The 16,435-nt window shown below is 37.8% G+C and overlaps 1 protein-coding gene across 5 annotated transcripts in view; it reads left to right on the top strand.

The window, feature by feature from the left end:
• Nucleotides 1-312: 312 nt before the first annotated feature.
• Nucleotides 313-16,435, top strand: part of TMC1 (transmembrane channel like 1) — a 242,620-nt gene continuing 226,497 nt past the window's right edge. For all 5 annotated transcript variants that reach the window (XM_019736715.3, XM_074330566.2, XM_074330565.2 and 2 more), the window contains exon 1: nucleotides 313-377. The gene's annotated coding sequence lies outside the window, so the exon portion shown is untranslated. The remainder of the gene's footprint in view (nucleotides 378-16,435) is intronic.

The raw sequence follows: 16,435 nt of genomic DNA, 5'->3' as shown, positions 1-16,435 counted from the left end.
ACACTTAAAAAGGTTAAGATGGTAAAGTTTACATTACGTGCATTTTACCACAATCAAAAATTTAAAAAAATTTTAAAAAAACATTTTTAACCAGGTATGCTTGTCTGTTCTAAAAAATGGAAGAATTGGTTTTATCTACTCTGGTCCCTGGAATACTATGTCATCAATAAATGTAAATGCCTCCAAGATTGTGTTGATCACTTCTGATTTTGCCTGTGCTATTCCTTGAGATAGTTCATCTGTTATCAGGGAATTAAATCTCACTTTTGTGTGGATAATCTCACCCAGACCAATTTCCACAAATTCTATTCTGCAGGTGGAACTTCTTGATGATATTCCCACTAGAACATAACCAAATTGTCCCAGCTTCATCAGGGGTAAGTGAAAGCTCATATTACGTGTCTGTAAACAGTGTCTGCCTCTTGAATTCCTTATTTATTCCAGTGGTCCCAGTCGTTCTCCTAGCTATCATGGCTTCCTTGTATATCTGTGGAATCATTTTAGATCTTACCTATTTCTCAGTGACACTCATTGTTTTTTCTGCTCCCATTCTTTTCTATTCCTAAACATACTGTACAACATTGACAGGTAAGTTTATATCTTAAAATACTCAGAGCATCCACAGTTAATCCTAACCCATGTACCCAAAGTAATCTCTATTACCAAGATTAATTCTCTGCTTTTCCCAGTGTAGTCTACTTAATGCCCACATTCTTATTTTCATGTGTTTTTACCCTCTTCCTTCCTAGATACAGTGATCTTCCCCCTCTTTTCCACTTACCATCTTTTCCCATCCAACACTCCTCAACCAGGAACCTTCCCTGATTACTACAGCCTGTGGTCATTTCAACCTTCTCTGAATGATTGCCTTGACACTTACTATCTCCTCTGGGTCATGGGAGCATGGCCCAGACAAGAACAACAAAAGCAAATCCTGGATGGGCCTGGGGTCAGGTGACAGGAGAGTGTTGTCAGGAGGCCCTGAGTTGAGATGGGATTCTGGTCAGGGTCAGGTAGTGAATTAGCACAACAGAAGTGACAAATGTGAATCAAAGAAGCATGAGAGTCAAAGTCTTGAGAGAAAAGCATGAGAGAAAAGCCTGAAGAACAATGGGACTATGAACTGAAATAAATTCTAAATATATCCCAACTTCTAAAAGAGCTCTATTCGCTATGCCTGGACTCATGCACAGTCTCAGGGCAGTTCAGGGAGGCGGCATAGGCTGCGGCTCCTGACAGACTTGGATCCGAATCTCAGTCCTCATACTTACTACCTGTGTGGTCTTAGGCAAGTTTCTTAAACTTCCCAAGCCTTGTTGTGTTTATCTCTAAAACAGGAATAATAACACCAAAATTATAGGGCTGCTGTGATGATTAATAAAAATTAAATAATGTAGATAAAGCTCCTGGTAAATGCTTAGTAAGGGCAGATATTAAACCTTTCTTCTGGCTGATGCTGATTGCTCTGTAGGTATTGAATGAAAACTACCTTCTTTATGAGGTAGAAAGATAATGTCATCATGACATCACTGTGCAAATTAAGTGTAATGTTGATGAATGTCAGCCTATATCTTAAATATGTAAGAAATATTGCCTTCCTTTGTTCCTTTTTCCTTCCTACCTTCCTTTCTTGTAATTTAATTTTGACTCTGATAGGGACTGGTGAGAAATTCAATCTCAGTGATTTTTGAGATTCCCCACCTCCTGAATTCAGTTTTGCTCTGAGTTCAGAGTCTTTCATTAACATTAGGAAAGTCCTGCTACTAATTGGTCTCTGTCCATCCTGAGTACTGCTTACGTGTTCACCATTTCCAGGACTCCTTCAGATCTTTGGCCACTCTTGAATTCCAGGGATCTTTTGTCAATCTTAGAGTACTGGCTCAAACTTTAGTGTCATAGGAAAGAAGGAAGGAAGGAAATTATTAGCCCAGGGATACCTGGGTTTTCTTGCTAGACAATAAATTATCAGAAGAAATTTCTGTCTTCTAATCAGAAATTAAAATCTCTGGAGAAAAAAGCGTAGTGGAGAAGGGCAGAAGGACTAAAGCCATAGAGACTTTTCATTTGCAATTTGAATGTTCTCTTACTCTAGTAGAAGAAAAATGCAATGTTCAAAGGGTATTTCCAGTCGAGTCAAAGAGAACTTATAGATTTTGTGAGGCAGAAACACAATAGATGACTTCTTGTTTTGATCCTACACTAACTTGTTTACTTGACTTCATCTTTGGGGGAGTTCAAATGTTTTGATAAGTAAAATGGAGGTGTTCTAACCACAAACTCTTCAAAATACAGTTGAATTCTAAAATTCTCTAGAATCATTTGATTGAGAAAGATGATTTTAGAGGGTGGACTTTGCCATAGGTTTCAGAGTCATGAGAATAAAAGAAAACAATTCAGAGGCAAAAATAACCTCCTCCCAACTGTCATTCCTCTTTAACTCAACCTCTAGTAAAGCCTGGATGACTTTCTGTTCTGTCTTACAATCATTTGCTGGCAAGTCTTAATCTCCTCACTTACTACTAGAGTTAAAATTCTTTAAAGAACTGATTCAGCTATCCAGACATCATCCTTTTCTTTTCTCTTTTCTCTCCCCACTCAGACATAGTCTCCTTGAACATAGCAAGCACTAACAAGAATTATATGCAAGTGAATGGAAATAACCAACTTTAAGAACTCAGGAATTTCCTCTGAAGGTTATTTATTGACCTCTGGGAAAGTTGTTTCTGTTGTCCACATTCTAACAAAACTGCTTTGCCTTAAAATATTTATTTAAAAATGTTTGCTGTTGTGCTTAATGTTTAGAAGCATTTTCTCTTTGGATCTCACAACAAGCCTGAAAAGGACATATTAATATTAATATCATTTTCCAGATAGAGAAACAAAGGTTCCAAATGGTTAAACGGTTTACCCAGGAGCATTCAGCTACTAACGGGCAGAATCAGGACTTCATTTCAAATCTTTTCAGATTCTAAAGCCCATGTTCATGGAGTAGAGATACTTAGATAGATAGTTAGGTATCTAAATTCTTCAAATAGAGCTAGAAATTGCCTCATACTGGAAGAGGCACACTGGTTTATGGGTATCCATAGAAGAACAACAGCAATGGTGAATTTGGAAACAAAACTTCCTCCTACCAATTCAGTCCAGAGTCTCTGTTTTTTGTTTTTTCCAACCCCCCCACCCCCCCAAACCCACCCCCCCAAACCCACCCCCCCACCCCCCCACCCCCCGCCACCCACCAAAGTCTCTGTTTTTAAGCAGCTATTTTGTGATATATAGCATTGAAGTCTAGCCTTGAGTTTGTAATCATGGTGCTTACACAGGTTCACCAGGAGTTTGCAAATGCAATTCCGCTGTTCTTAATCAACAGACATTTTTAGTGAGAGAAAAAAGGAAAACATTTTTACTATAAAGATCTAGGATAGAAACGGACTGACCCAATCCCATTAGAACGATTTAGATTGGAAATAATAGCCTTTTGCCTTCAGCTTATTCTGAGTAAGCAACTACGTATTTTCATGTGCATCCCATAATGAGTCCCAATTCTCAGAACACTGAAAACCCTTTCAACAATCTCTACAGGAAAATGAAGTCTGTTATTTGTAAGCAGAGGAGAAAAGAAAATACCATACTGCCTGCTCAAGTCTATAATAAACACTCTATGGGATTTCTCTTGTGGGGAATTTACACTCTCAATCCACAATGAATATGTATTTGAACAGTAGATTTGTCTTTTTTCCCCAAAGAACAATTTTCTGTAGATATTTGTCTCTAATTAAAAATCAGAACAGAACTTACTTGTCTGTCCTTGGAAGTCATTTTGCCTTAAGAATCCCTTCTTTATCTTCTGATTCAGTAAGGGCTTTATTGATTACTGAAGCCTTCTTTTAGCTTGACAGTTTTAAAATGATATATAAAATGGAAGTTTTAATATGATGCATAACACAAAGGTCAACTCATCCACTCCTCCTCATTTATACCTTTAAAAAAATCATTGTGGAATAATACACATCTGTAAATTTGTCATCATAGACACACCTAGCAATTTTCTGCTGCTGACTGTTTACCTCACACAGGTGAGGACACTGACCTCTCTCAGTGTTATTTTGGGCTCTCTGACTCAAACTCATTCAATCTAGTAATTGTGGAAAATAAACAAAATTTTGGATGAAAGAACATTAATTCTTTATTTTTTTGTTGAATTTATGCATGTTTTTGATCTTACGTATATAATTTTATTTATATATAAATATATAGGTAGTATATTTTACTTATATATTAACAAAATGTTTAGTCATTAAATATAACTTTCTTTTTTTAATAGAAGTTTTTTAAATTGGTGTTCATAGTTTACTAAATGAGTGAAAATTTCATTTAAAAATCTATGTCCTTGTACCTATGTTCAGTGGGTTTCTATAAATTGTAATAAAATATGTTTACTAGCAAATCTCTACAAAATAATAAATTGAAAATATATGAAAGGACTATCACAGTTTCAAGCTGTTTCCAAGGATGATTGAAGTTTAATTTAACTCCCGGAATCCATCACTTTTGAAGCCAAGGACTCTTTGTGGGTGGGTGGGTCTGCATACGTGTGTGCCTATGTGTGTGTGTGTGTGCAGATGACACTATAAATCACAAACTGGTGCTTATTATCACAGATGTGTTTTGATTTCCCAGTGTGGAGTTTTGAAAAATTGAATTTGTTGCGAATACTTATAAATCAGCAAATATCAATGAAAGCAGACTTTTGGAATCTATTTAAAATGAGAAAATGTGGCAATATTGAACCTACAATCTCTCATGGCAAAAATTAGGTGGAATTAGGGAGAAACCGTATGAATAACTGGGGCCCTTACTTTCTAATCCCCGTCTTCCTTTTTGCTATGCTTGTATATCACCTACCTGTCCATCTGGGTATTTGAGTCTGAGGCTCTTGTTTTGAAGAAGATTCTGTAGGACTTCTAGATTGGATTAGTCATTGAGTTTCTGTAAAGTCAATGGTGACTCAGAGTAAAGAAGTCTCTGGCTGCTCAATAGCCAGATGTACCTGAAGGCCACCTGTTTAGGAGCTCCAATAGCCCAGCTCCTTGGGACTCGTGGTGGTGATGAGCCATACTGGGAGAGGCAAAGACACCTTCACAAATCCTGTTTCTCATTTGTTTGTCTTGTTCTTTTGTTGTTTTTGGTTTATATACCACATATCAGTGAAATCACATGGTTCTCTGCTTTTTCTGTCCACAAATCCTTTCACAGGTAGGAGGAGGGAATTTTTCAAATTTCATTCATCCTCTGAAGTAGCTTGAAATTCTATAACACTTCTTTCATTCATCAATTTATTATTTTGTTGCCATATGCCAGTAAAAAAGTTTTATTATAACATATAGAAACCTTCTGAATATAGGTATAATAAGAACATAGATTTTAAAATAAAGTTTTCATTTATTTACATAAAGTTGATAGCCTGGATTAGGAACACACCCTTATTTTCTTTCCTATCCTTACCTCTGGGAAGGAAGTTGCTCACTATAAATTTGTCCTCAGAACACACCTGTTTATTAATACAAGGATCTATGTATGTATAATGCATGTAAACCATCAGACTTGGCTTACATGAATGGGACAAAATCAAGGGGGAGGTCTGGCAATTATCCTGGTAATTACCTTGATAAAAACAGCAGATCTATTTCTATTCCATGATGGATATTTTGGTTTTCAATTAGTTCTATTACTACAAGGCTTGAATTAATTAACTAGGTAATTTTGCAAACTGGCAAAATCTCTTTTGAGATGAAATAGGTATTCCTTGCTTATGCCTCTATTGCTACGTAGCTTATAGATGGATTCATTTTAGAGTTCAGCTCACAAGATTCCTTCCTGACAGTCCTATAAACTTGACTTTTGATCTGTAAGGGATATCACCACTTCCAAAAACTGTAATCTTGTGTTTGAACCCCCAAGGGAATGTATGTATGTGAGAAGAGAAGCCAGGCTGGTCTTCACATGAGCAGCTGTGAAGGTGCGCTCAAATAGCAGCAAATGGTACAAATCAAAGCTGTGTCTTTTTTTCTTTTAATTGAGGTAACATTGGTTAATAACATTATATAAGTTTTGGGTATACAGCATTATAATTCAATATCTATGGTGTCTCCACCAGCAAAAGTCTAATTTCCATCTGTCATTTCGTACGTTTGATCCCCTTTACCCATTTTGCCCTCCCCCTCCCTCCCCTTCCCCTCTGGTAATTACCAGTCTGTTATTTGTATCTGTGAGTTTGTTTTTGTTTTGTTTGTTTGTTTTTTGTTTTATATTATACATATGAGTGAAATAATACAGGGCTGTGTCTCTTTAATGAAAACCCTCAGCTCCCCTACTGTGCTCTGCCTAGGTTTGGGTTCTAAATTTCTTGGCTGGGGACGATGGCTTTTAGGAGGTGCCATCCCACTTGCAGATATTGTTGCTCTAATTCTGCCTACGTTGTAGTTTCTGGCCTTGGGTCATGACCCAAAACAGGAAGTGCCTCTGGATTCCTCCAAACATGGCATGTGGATGAGGGGGCAGAGTTTAGTATATAAATGCCAAGCTGCCAGCTTTCATGTTTACAAGGGATCAAGAATAGGTCACTTAGGGTCAAGAATATATCCTTTCTTCTCCCTCCAAAGGAGCAAATAGCGTTGTCTTACACTATCTAGGTGAAGCACAGACTTCAACTCTGGAGCCATATTTGGTTTGGAGTTTTTCTTTGATGCTCCTCATATTCACTCTATAACTGTTATAGGCCTTAAAGAACTGCATGAATAAGGTGACTTAAGCTTAATTTGTATTTATGTCTGATAAGTTTTCTGGGGGAAAATTTAAAGCCCAAAAATTAAAGAATGAGGAGGAGGAGTGAAAACATCTTACTTGTTTTTGAGATGCAACTTATATTTGAGTATAAATTAAAGTTGGAGTAGAATGGTAGAAAAACACAAAACAGGGTTGAAAGGTGTCTCAAAGGCCATGTCCAACCCTCTTCCTGAGGATGTGTGAATCACCAGCCCACTCTGACTCCTTCTCTCTGAACTGCTTCATTTTTTTCCAGGTTTTTGCTACTTTAGGAAACCACAGTTTTTGGCTGAGAGAAAATTTGTAGCAGTAGAGAGAGCTATTTCTGTCCCCTTGTCAGTGAAGTATTAACAGTATCTAGTATGTAATACACTTTGCCCTGTAAGAAAATGCTGTTCTTAGCTGGCTATCAAGACATTTTAGAAAACAAGTCCTATATCTGTGATTTTTGAACTTTCAGCTATCAGGTTGCCTGTGTATCTAGGAATACCAATAATACTCCTCTGGTAAGTAGACTTGGAACATAGAAAAATGCTTTCTTTACATTATGATTTCCATTAATTTGAGCAAGTGTTGATCAGTATAAATTATTTATGTGACCACTGGGAGCCACCTCCCTAGATGCAACGCAATCTGTTAAAGATTTGCTATCATGCTAGTAAATGGGGTATTTGTTGCAGGGGAGAAGTACATTATATGAGTCATGCGGCTTTAGGAACATTAGTCCTCAGGCTTGCATTTGGAAATGAATTCTTAGTGAAATACATTGTAAAAAAAAAAAAAAAAACAACTATAGAAACTCAAATTCACTAACAGCATAGATCAAAATAATGAAGAAAAAGAAACCTGGTAATATGCCAAAGATGATGATCAAAGGGGAGATTAGAAATGTCCTTTAGGCAGAGAGGACTTAAACTGTAGAAGAATAAACTGGCTCGTGCCTTCATTTGATTTCTAGCAAATGTATTAATCTGCAACAGCTTTCCTGGGGGAGGGGGGTGAGAAAAGAAAAAGGGATGGACAGAGCACCAACACTTCAAGTGCCTTTTCCTATACTTACTGAGGCCACTGAATCTTGTGGTTGGCTATAGGCAAGGTCTAGCTTCCAAGGTCTAGCAACCAGTAGTTCCCCTACTGCAAATAGTTGACAATAAGTACACTTACTATTCTATCTGCTCTGTATATGGTAATGGTTTTAATGTCTGCATCAAGCCTGTGAGGTAGGCGCTAAAATTAATCTCCTTCTACAGTTGGGGAAACTGAGGTACCATGAGGTTAAGTGCCATGCACAGGCTCACACAGCTAACAAGTAGAAGAGCCAAGAATTAAACCCAGGCAATCGAGTTCTAGACACCGCACTCTTAATCATTGTGATAAATGACTTCTCAAACATTTAGTTTTGTATTTCACAAAGTCTGATCTGAAATTCACCGATCAGGCATTCCTGGGGTGCTTCTCAAAAGTTTTCTAGGCTAGTATATCAGAATCTCTGGGAGTTGGGCCAAAGAATTGAAAAACTCTCTTTTGCACACTAAAGTTTGAGACTCACTGATCCGGGGAGTGGAGAGCAACTCCTTTTGGCCTTCAGGGCCCAGAAGGACACACTATTAAACTCTCCAGATTTTGTATGTAAGATCTTGTTATCTGCAAATAGAGATAGTGTCACTCACTTCTTCCTTTCCAATCTGGGTGTCTTTCATTTCTTTTTATTGCCTAATTGCCTTGGCAAGAGCCGCCAGTACAATGTAGCATAGAAGTGGCTAGAGGGGACATCCTCTGCTATCTAGCTCTCCAGATTTTGAAGGGAAGAATTGATGGATTGGTACTTATATATTAGAAATTCACTATTGAAAGCTATAGTTTGCTGCCTGACCTGGATTCTATTAAGAGAAGCTTACATAGTAGAAATACCAAATGTACTTCTAACTCGTTCCCTGAATGGGAGTGTGGTCTTTCCATCAGAGCCCCAGGCAGCAGATCCAGGCACAAGAGATTCTTAGTAAACTCCTAATGAGTATGGATGAAGGTCTTGAGCTATTGCCACCGTCCCCCAAGGGTGGGGACTAGGTATGTCAGTGGTCTCCCCTTGCGGAGATTTGTTGAAGTTAAATAAGGAATATTTTCAAATTACACATGATTGAGTCCTGTATTTACTGGTCAGCATGTCTGGGCATAGGACCTGATATGCATGTTTTTCCTGGACCATTATAATCCACCCTTTAGGTAAGAAAAATTGCAGTGTAGAAGCCAAGCTTTAGAGATAATCTAATGTCACCTGATTCCTGTGAAAGTCTAACAAACAGTGCTATCATTGATAGAGATAAAGAAATAAAGGGAATGTTCCACTTACTATGGCTACTGTATTACCTCCAAACCAAATGATGTAATCATTCATGATGCTCAGAGATTCTGTTGGTCATAAATTCAAACAAAGCTTGGAATGATCACTTACTCTGCACCATGATGTCTGGGACCGTGGTTGGAAGACTTGAAAGCTAGGGGCCAGCATTATTAGCTGAGATTTATGCACTAACATATCTGGTATTGATGCTGATTTTCGACTGTGCCCTAGGCTCAGCTGTCGGTTAGAACACCTCTATGTGGTCTCCCCATGGGATTCCTCACAACAAGATGGCTGAGTTCCAAGGGCAAGAATCCCAACAAGACAGAGACTATATTGCTTTCTCTGACCTAGACTGACAAATCATGCAGTGTTACTTTTGATGCATTCTATTTATTAGAAGCAAGTCATATTCAAAAAAGAAGAATTAAACTCCATGGTTCGCGGGAAAAGTGTCAAAGAATTGCAGATATATTTTAAAACCATCACTGGTGCTATGGAAAAAATATAATAATATCTAAATTATTGAGCACTTATGTGTCAGATCCTCTTCTAAACATTCTATGTAAATCACCGCAGTCTTCCCACAACGCTATAAAACAGGTGATATAATAATCCCTATGTTAAAAATAAGGAATCTGAGATTGCGTAACTTGCTTAAAAGTAACAGTCATGGAATTAAAACCCAGGTAGCCTGGCTCCAGAAATATTTTCCTAGTCACTACTGGATATTACACAAGAACTGAGGGGACATTGGACTTAATCCAAAGTACTAATCTGGGGAGGAATCTATTATGCATTAATTGTTTTCCATGTCAAAAGCTCCATTCTGGAGAAAGCTGACTACTCAGCATTCTCTGTCCTATCCTGATTAACCATGGAAGGATATCTCCCTATGGTCATCATCAATAACCTTGGTGGGAAAACTCTGTAGAGCTACTGCAGAGTTACTAAGTGACTCCATCGTTTCCTCCCTCCTGGAGCTTGAATATAAGTCTATCCAAGGGATAGTCAACTGTACAGAGAGGGGCAGCAGGCAGGAGACACGCAGAAAACAAGTCAGAACACCTCTATAGGAAGCAGAAGTTAAGAAAAGACTAGAGATGCATTGGTTCACATGAACAAGATCAGTAAAAACAAAGGCAGAGAGTAGTTATTGCCCATAACAATAAAGCACGAGAGCAGGCAGTGATGCCCATGCCTGAGGAGTGTGTGCCAGAGTGAAGGTGGCAGACTGGGTGTACACAGTTGATCCTTGAACAACATGAGGGATTACTGGTGCTGCACAGTTGAAAATCACGTGTAACTTTTGACTCCCCAAAAAGTTAACTACAGTTGGCCCTTCTCACGGGCGGATTCAACCAACCATGGATGGAAAAGAATATCATCCATCATGGCTGGGAAACCACAGTTGGGATCACGAAGACACTGTTTTCAAGCCCCGGTTGGTTGAATCTGCAAAAGTGGAATCTGCTGATGCGAAACCGAGGATAGGAAGAGCTGACCCTCTTTATTGAAAAAAATCTGTGTGTAAGTGGAGCCGCGCAATTCCAACCCAAGGGTCAGCTGTACTTACTAGAGTTCCTCTTATGTACCTGTAGTGTTCAGCTCTCGGTGAAGTTTGGCTGTGCTACTGTGGACAGTCCCCACCCTGTGCATCCTTAAAGCAAATCCTCACTGTCTGAGGGAAGTTGAGCTTCTCTCTTTCTGTTCCATATACTTGAAATGCCCTCACCCACTGACTGTGCCACTCATGAGTCATGTGGCCTGGGACAGGTCACATCCCTGTTTGCCTCAGTTTTATCGTCAGTAAGATGTGAGTTGGACCAGATAATGTCTACATTCATTTCTGGCTCTAAAGTTTATTATCCTGAACTTCGGTGTGGAGAGTTGGTTGCAGTCTGATTGCAAAATCATGGCAAACCTCCCCCCCCCATCCTTTTTATTTCCAGACCCCTCGCCAACCACAGAGTTATTTAATCTTGAGACTTCTGTCTCATGAGGAATCCAACTGCGGTGCCAGCTTGCAAATTAGCTATGCTGCCTGCTGGCAGCCCCCACGCAGGCTTCCCTGCGTTTCTGTGGTGTTTTCTGTTGAGCCAGCAGGTGTGTGTGTTGACCCTGTCTTCTCTCATTTCACAAGAGGCCTTGTTTGCTAGAGAGAGATGAAAATAAACTATGGGAAGTTGCAAACATGCTGATGGGAACTGAGGTAAAATATGGAAAGGCTGCTGGGTTTGGTGTGGTCAGAGGTGACTGTAACTACCGTCCAGGAAGGAAACTGGGAAGGGATGGTTTTACAGATTCTACTTAAAATTTTGTTTCATCATAAGCAGGATTTGCAGTGGAACAGACCAGCATTTGCATTTCAGAGAAATGGGGGATTTAAAAAAAAAAAAAAAAAAAAAAAAGACATAGAATTTAGGACCTGGAAGGGCCCACCCGGACTCTTGTGTTAACCTCTGCCCCTTCACACGCTTCCCTCCACCCCTCCCCTACATGAGTTTGATTTAGAGGAAACCATAGGCAGAGCTCCAGATGGAATATTTGGAGACCTGGAAAGAGTTTTGGCTCTGAGACCAGCTCATTGTGTGACTGTAGACAAAAACCTTCTTGGGGTTTTCAGTTTTTCCATTTGTATACTAAAGATGATATTGTCTGTTTTTGTTTATGTCACTAGAATTTTGTGCCAGTGAATGAGATATTGGGCTCTATTCTCCCCAGTTTCCCAGTAAATCCCTTGCATTAAGCCAAATATTTTGGGAGGAATACAGATGAAGTCTTTTAATACTTCAGGGAATTGTTTTGTGTATCCATAGTGTATTGAACTCAATAACTTCCCTGTATGGTCCACTTAGAGAATAGAACACCAGAAATGCACTGAATGGTCTGAATGGTACCCTGGAGGCCTGAGAGGATCCATGGGCTTACCTCTGGTAGGGCTGTTTGGATGCCAAGACATGACATAAGACACGGGAGAAACAGAAGGCTGAAAAGTCTTTTTTAGGGAAAAATTAGCAGCCCATTAGTAATAACTGGATTGCACATTCCTTTCACTACCTCTTCCCCTGCCCAATCTCTCTCTCTCTGTCTCTGTCTCTCTCTGTCTCTCTGTCTCTGTCTCTCTCTCTCTCTCTCTGTCTCTGTCTCTCTCTCTCAGACACACACACACAATCTGGGTATTACACTACTGACTGGGAAAATCAAACTGAACTGAGTGGAAAAGGTGCTTTAAGTTCTTGGTAAAGAAGTAAATGCGCATCATCCTTGACTGCCCTTTGTATTCTAAAAGTTCATTGGATGAGGGAATTTTCTTTTCTTTTATTTCCTCCCTCTATTCACAGAAGCCCAATTACCCACCTGAGGGTCATGGTTGATTTATTTCAACCCTGGGATCCAATGAAACAACTGGCTTCTGTGAATATACTAAGAAGCCTAGAGTAACAGGTGGTAACACTCCACTGATTGTCCATTAGTAGAATAATGTTGAAATTCAAGGAGTTTGCTGCCAGTAGAATGGAAGCTTCTTTGGAGCAAAGACTTTGACCACATTGTTCATTATAGCAGGGCAGTTTTTGTCTGTCATTTGAACCCGAGGATGTTGTGAACTAAGAGTAGTCTGATGTCCTGGTATATTTGAGAACTTAACTATTAATATGGACAGAACAGTTATAGCCTCTTTCTCCATGTCCGTAGGTTTTTCTCTGTGTCCTCTTTCAGTGTGCTCTTCTATCACCCCTACTCCCTTAAATTGGCTAAATGAAATTGCCACCCAAAGAACATTATTAAAAATATTTACTATTGCTGTAATTCTGATTAAAATTATTTTTAAAGCCCTCAGGGTCAAAACATAAAACTAACTATGTTTTTTTTTGTTCCTTGGTATAGCCCAACATGTAGTATAGTGCTTGACACATAGTTAGCATTACATAATACTTTAAAAATGAGTAAATGAACATTATTCTCACTATTTTTCCCTTTTCTTTGGCCACAGATGGTGGCCCATTTGTACAATAAATGACTGAACTTACAGTTGTGATTCATGCATTGTGTTTGTGGTAGTAACTATGATAAATGAAAGAACATATGCCCCAGTTAGAGTGGGTAGCTCCTACTTATTGTTTCCACACAGGAGTATTGGGCTTATTTTCAAGAGAAGCTGAATATCCTTATTTTTACATAAAATTTCAGATTTTCAAATAACGACGCAAAAATTTTAAAGTGTGCTGCACAGTATTAAAGAAATTAAAACTATAAACAGGGACATATACCATGTTCATGGATTAGAAGACTCAATATTATAAATGTTCAAATTCTCCCCAAATTGACCGATAGATTCAATACAGTTGTATTTGTCTGTATATGTGAGAATTAACGAGTCAATTCTAAAATTTGTCTGAAAATAGAAGAATAGCTGAGGCATGGAGATATAGTGTACAGCATAGAGAATATAGTCAGTAATCTTGCAACAACTATGTATAGTGCCAGATGGGTACTAGACTTACTGGGCGGATCACATAAATTATATAAATTATATAAATTATATAACTGTCTAACCACTGCATAAATTATATAACTGTCTAACCACTAGGCTGTACACCTGAAACTAATATAATACTGAATATCAACTGTAACTGAAAAAAATAATTAAAAAACAAAACAGAAAACAAAAAAAGGAATAGCTAAGGCAGTCTTGAAGAAAAAGAGCAAAGTCGGAGGACTTACACACTGTCAGATATAATAGTTGTATGTAAAGAGACAAATAGATCAGAGTCCAAAACCAAAAACCTCATAGACTGTTCACTTGATTTATGATAAAGGTAACATTGTATTACAGTAAGTAAAGGATAGTCTTTTAAATAAATAGTTCTGAGAGAATTGGATATCCATGTAGAAAAAGATAAATCTTGATCTCTTACTTTACACGATATACAAACAATTACTTCCACATGGATTGTCTATGTAATGTTAAAAGTAAAACAATAATACTGAAGGAAGAGAACATAGAAGAATATCTTCATGACCTTGAGGGAGGTATAGATTTCTTAAATAGAAGACAACAAATACTAGCCATAAGTTAAAAGTAAGAACTTCTGTCTATGAAGACAACAGTAAGAGAGTGAAAAGCGTTGCTGTGTAAAATGTATATTTTACAAATGATTCATATGCAGAATATATAAAAATACCTACAATATCAGTAAGAAAGACATACAACCCAATAGAAAAACAAGCTGAAGATTTGAATTTTATAAAAGAGCATATCTAAATGGCCAATAAACATCTGAAAGAAGTGGTCATCTCAATAATCATTAGGAAAATGCATTAAAACTACAGTGAGATACTGGTGATTCTCATTGATGGTTGTTTTGTATTTGTAATGTTGATGTGGTTGTGAGAGAAGGTAAGCAAAGTGCTTACCTCCTCCGCCGTCTTGACTGGAACTCCTAAATACTAGTAACTTTGTTTAGCTAGACAGAAGAAAAAGTTGACATCTATATCGTATCTTGTCTATCCCTCCCTTTATTTTTTTCTCCAGAAAAGTTACTGGTCCATGAAATTCAAAAGATTCAGATTCATTCAACTAGATTGTATGGAAAGATTCAGATTCATTCAACTAGATTGTATGGTCTCTCAGAGCATGGCCCATGTCTTATATATTTTTAAGCATATATCATAAGAATAGAGTACACGTTTCTCTTTCTAGTTCCATTTTTTCCCTAAGTCTTTTGGTATGCCTCTATGGTGAAATGCAATAGCATGTATTTCTGTATACATATTTGATTAAGACCATTTAGTAAATGTTAATTATCATCTTTCTCAACATTTACAACTGTTGTAAATGTTGTTGTCTTTCAACATATTTTCTTCAACAAATGATCAAGAGTAATGCCCTAAGAATAACAGCAAAAATGCAAACTGAGGAATAATCCCCCCTGAGGTTCAGACAATCTGCTGTCCTTTGGTAAAATTAACTTTGGGATAAGAAGGTCTTAGGAAAATACACAACGAAGGACAGACACCAAACACTCAGCAAATACTCTGGTTGACTTTAATTAGCAGTGATCTTCTTGACACTATAAAGTGATTATTTTTTAATCATAGCTGTCATAATTGGCTGGGGTGAAGGAGGCAGCAGTAACTGTCTAAAAGGTAAGTATGGCTTCAAGGCAAAACAACAGAAACTAACTAAGGTGCTTTGTCAATATTGAAACTGTTCTACATAAAATTTGGAGACTAGGGTTAGGAAGGAGGGAACTGAGAGAAGGAATCAGGGTTTTAAGTATTAGAAGAATATCTTTGGAAAGGAAGACATTTCTTCTCTCTTTTCCACCCTTATCATCCTCAATTAAAAAAAAAAAAGTGCCTGCTTTCTATATACAACTTATACCCAAGTCTGCGTAAGGCTATATTATTTCAAGGCTAAAGTAAAGGAGTAAACCTAATTTCTTTGACAGATTTCAATTTAAACCACTATATTAACCAGAGGATGACTTATGGGCAGATTAGAAAATTTTTAGGACTACTCCAAATGGCAGAGTCTTGAGTGTAATCCTTATTTGAATCACAGAGCTATTCCTTTACATTTCTTTTGTAAGAAATTCAAATTCCTGAGTAAGATAGTGGGGAAGATGGGGCACTTTTTTGGAAATTTTATTAGGGTGGCATAGAGGCACAGGTGCATAGCATATTATTCCATCCACACTCAATTTCATTGCCAAGTAGGGCCAGTTGGCGCTTCTAAGGATTCCACTTGACTGACAGATCACAGAAACTTGAGCACTGAGGCATGAGGCATGATACAGCGACTGCTCATGTTTCTAAAATTTGAAGAAAGCCCTAAATTTCAAGGTGGGGGGGGGGACAGGTTGTAATGAATTAACATTAATGAATTAATTCATTATTAATTCCTAGTAATGAATTAACATTACTAGGAAGGTACACAACCCCCTCATTAAGTTGTCAAGGCTCCTCAGTTGACCCTCAACCTCAGATTTGTGCCATAACCTATAACCATTATTATTTTATCAATAGGTTATACCCATATTTTGTCTGAAGAAGAAGTAGGAAAAGCCAATTGTGGCAATTTTGGCAATGGTTCACTGTTAAAACCTGCTTTTTAAGAAGAGGAAATAACACTACTACGTATCAGAATTATTGTTGTTTATATGGTACATATGTGTGGTACACAATATGTGGATTTTGATCAGGTGTATCTTTGTTTATGTTTTGTACTTTCCCTTTATGTTTTATTCATGAGGGGTATTCTTC

Source organism: Rhinolophus sinicus, chromosome 16 (assembly GCF_057876585.1).
Source record: "Rhinolophus sinicus isolate RSI-liver-muscle chromosome 16, RSI-T2T, whole genome shotgun sequence".
Taxonomy (NCBI): domain Eukaryota; kingdom Metazoa; phylum Chordata; class Mammalia; order Chiroptera; family Rhinolophidae; genus Rhinolophus; species Rhinolophus sinicus.
This window is presented reverse-complemented; position numbering and strand designations above follow the sequence as displayed.